This window comes from Arachis ipaensis, chromosome B06 (genome assembly GCF_000816755.2).
Source record: "Arachis ipaensis cultivar K30076 chromosome B06, Araip1.1, whole genome shotgun sequence".
Lineage (NCBI taxonomy): Eukaryota > Viridiplantae > Streptophyta > Magnoliopsida > Fabales > Fabaceae > Arachis > Arachis ipaensis.
The window spans coordinates 3,571,632-3,575,788 of record NC_029790.2 but is presented as its reverse complement, the minus strand read 5'-3'; positions in this window follow the sequence as shown (position 1 = coordinate 3,575,788).

Genomic DNA, 4,157 nt, shown 5'->3' with positions numbered 1-4,157 from the left:
TAACACTTTATTTAAAATATAATAATTTTGAGAAAAAAATTAAGTAAAGAAATATTAAATAAATATTAAGGGTAAATTTTTTTCTTTAGAAAAATATTTTTATTAATAGTTTAATTAAACAATATAAGAATTAAAGATGTAATGTAAGATAATGACAAAAAAATAAATATTGAGACGTTTATTAATATCATATAAAGATGAAGGGACCTTTTAAAATAGAAGAAATTTAGATAGACCGTGTTGCTAGTGTTCTAAATTTTCTAAAACTTTTGTCTCGTATTTTTTAACTTATTAGTGACTCTATTTTGGAGAGACACAATACATATTGTTTTTGTGAGTATATATAGTCAGATACTCCATGCACAGAATGCAGAAGCAAAAGCAATTACAAACTTTCAAAGCAGTTGAAAGTTGTTAATGATAGCTTAGCAGTTAGTTACACTAAATTAATTACACTCACCCTTAGTTAGTTACTCATAGCCTCAACAATCTGTAATCACACCTTATAAATATCTTCACTGTACCTCTTTTATGATCAGTTTTTTCACAATCAGTAATAAACAACAATACTGTTCTCTTTCACACTCTTCTCTTATCTTCTTTCTCTGAGCCCTCAAAGCTCTTATCTTTTCTCCTTCTTTCTTCAAGAATATGATACCTTTCATGGTATCAGAGCTTCGATTCTGATCCAATGGTTCTACCCGACTCTTTCGCAACGCAAGCTCGTTCAACTTCACCCATGGCTGCAATTGCAAACTTTCCTGCAACAATCAAATTAGATGAAGACAATTTCAAAGCCTGAAATAGACAAGCTCTAGCCTGCATCAAAGCAAATCGATTACAAAGCCATATCTCAACACGCTCAATGCCAAGAAAATTCAACTCAGTGAAAGACCAAGAAGCTGAACGGGTGTCTCCAAAATTTAAAGAATGGAAGCAAAGAGATGAATGTCTTATAGCGTGGATGCTGTCTACAATGGATGAATTCTTTGTAAACAAAGTAGTTGAATATCAATATGCTCATAAAATCTGGGAAGTTCTTGAAGAACATTTTGCAGCCAGAATAAAATCAAAGATCAAGTTACTGAAAACTCAGCTGAAATCAATCAAGAAGCACAGTTTATCCGCAGCAGAGTTCATCACAAAGATTAATAAGGTAGCAAACTCTCTCTGCCCTTGGAGCTCCGTTAAAAAAAGAATAATATTTCAAATGCACACTCGGAAGATTAGATGAAGAATTCAGTACCTTTATCACCATGGTTAATGGAAGATTCGATCATGTGTCCATCAATGAATTAGAATCACAACTGTTAGCATAGGAAGAAGTGAATGAGAGATTCCGCAAAGCAAATCTGAATATAGTGCATGCAAATCTAGTGCACAAGAAACCTGATTCAAGCATGGAAGCAATGGAGTATCAAACTGAAGCACCGTATGAGAGTTACGCAAGAGACTATGGCAAAGGTCAAATAGGTCGAAGAGGCAGAGGAAGAAATTTCTTCAGATCAGGCAGATCATGATGGCAAAACAACAGACCCCAGTGCCAACTGTGTGGGAGGACAGGTCACACTGTATGGCAGTGCTATCATAGATTCAATCCGTATTACCAGAATCTACAGCTCCAACACCCCAACACTGGACCTCCACCACCAAATGATGGATTTCACCAACAAAACCAACTGATCCAACCCTACTACCAACCCAACCAACCATCCCAGCCCTATTACCAACCCCAAAGCCCACATGCTCAGCCATACAGGCAGCCACCTCAACAACCTCAACAAATTAAACAAACCAAAATCCTCAAGCACTGCTCACCACTCCAGGCACCAGCTCAGATCCAGGATGGTATCCGGATTCAGGAGCCTCTCACCACATCACATTCGACCAATTGAACCTAATCAACAGCTCAGAATATTAGGGACCTGAACAGGTGTTTGGAGGTAATGGAAAAGGTATGAGCATTGCTAATATTGGAAGGTCTATCATTCATGCATCTATGTCAAACAAAACCTTCAAACTTCAGAATTTGCTTCATGTTCCTACAATTTCAAAAAATCTAATCAGTGTATCAAAGTTTGCATTAGATAATAGAGTATTCTTTGAATTTTGTCCTTACCTATGTGTTGTAAAATGTTAGGAGTCCAAGAAGGTTCTGCTGTAAGACAGACTTAGGAATAGATTGTATGGATTTGATGACATTCAGGTTCAAAGACCAAGCTGCAAGGTTGAAAAAGAAAAAGCAGCCAATGCTGAAGAAAGCATTTGTGCAAATGTCAGTGTCAAACTTGTACCAAGTGAAAAAGAAGGAAAACATGTGGTCTGCTGTCATGAGTAAAAAGAAAAGAAAAGTGAAGAAAAACAAAAAACAAGTTGCAGCAAGTCAATAGAAAGTGCCAATAGTGCAACCAGCTCTAGTGTCCAAAGTAGTGTCAATAAGAATGTCCATGAAGACTCAAATGCAAATGCAAACTTTGACAGTGTTCAAAGTAGTGTCAATAAGAATCTCTATAAAAATTCAAATACAAATGCAAACTTTGATACAATTTCTTCCCAATTCAATACAAACACCTTTTCCAACACTCTTAACTGTACTGCTGCATTTTTAAATCATTGTGCATCTGATTCCAATACTACAATGAACAATGACTGTCATAGAAAACCTCCAACTATTGCTGCATTAAATTCTTGTGCAATAACAACAAACTCAAGTAATGCACCACATACTTGTAGCAATCACCCAGCCAATTTCCCTTACCATAACACTTACCCAACCAAAACCTCACCTAATCAAGTCACACACACCACTCTCACTACCAAAACAACAACCGAAATCCCACCCAACCAAATCACAAGCACTAATACCAACAACTCCCTAGACCTTTGGCACAAACGACTTGGCCATCCCTCCACCAAAGTCACTAAAACCGTCTTGGCTAACCTCAATATTCACTCACCCCAGGATAACACTCCCATTACTGCAACCTGTGAACCTTGCTGCATCAACAAAATACACCAACTACCATTTTCTCCCTCCCAAACACAATACACCACACCCTTAGAACTTATCTACTCCGACCTTTGGGGGCCTGCCTCAATGCCCAGTAAGTCCGGTTACAGATACTATGCATGTTTCATAGATGCATTCAGCAGATACATATGTACCTATCTACTACAAACCAAGTCCCAAACCTTCTCAGCCTTTTGTCAATTTCAAACCATGATTGAAATCAAAACTGGCCACAAAATCAAAGCTCTTCAAACAGACAATGGTGATGAATACCTTTCAAAACCCTTCACCCAACATCTTGCAAACCAAGGAATTCAGCACCGACTCACTTGTCCTCACACACACCAGCAAAATGGGTGTGTTGAGCGAAAACACAAACATCTAACCAAAACCTGCCTCACCTTAATCTCTCAAGCCTCTCTGCCTCTCTCCTTTTGGGATGAAGCCATCCTAACTGGAGCCATCCTAACTGGAACCTTCCTGATAAATCACTTACCTACCTAAGTCCTCAACTTCAAAACTCCTCTTGAAACCCTCTTCCACACCACACCTAACTATCAGCACCTAAGATCTTTCGAGTGCACATGTTACCCCTTGTTAAAACCATACAATAAACACAAATTCGATCACAAATCTCATAAATTCATCTTCATAGGGTACAGTTCAGACCACAAAGGCTACAAGTGCCTATCCCCATCTGGCAGAGTCTATATGTCAAGAAACATAATTTTCTGGGAGCATGAATTCCCTTACCCAACTCTATTCAAAATCCCACCATCTAAACCAACCAACCCGGTCCTCTCCCCACCCTCAAACTTCACATTTCGCCAAATTCCTCAACCCCAGCCCTCCCCGATTCCCTCTTCCTCACCTGCATGCATAGACATTCATGATACACTTTCCACTAATATCAATGTTGTATCTAATTCATTACCTGATGCATCTATTGCAGTCACTGAGCACAATGCAGCCACTGACTCTGTTACCACTGCAGATTCCTCTAACTCTATGTTGCAGGCAACCATAGAATCAATGCCTCCAGCACCTACTGCCCAGAACACGCATGCAATGGTGACTAGAAGCAAAAATAGGATCTTTAAGCCACGAGTATTCACAACTACTTTAGCCTCAGCTGCGGAGGAATGTG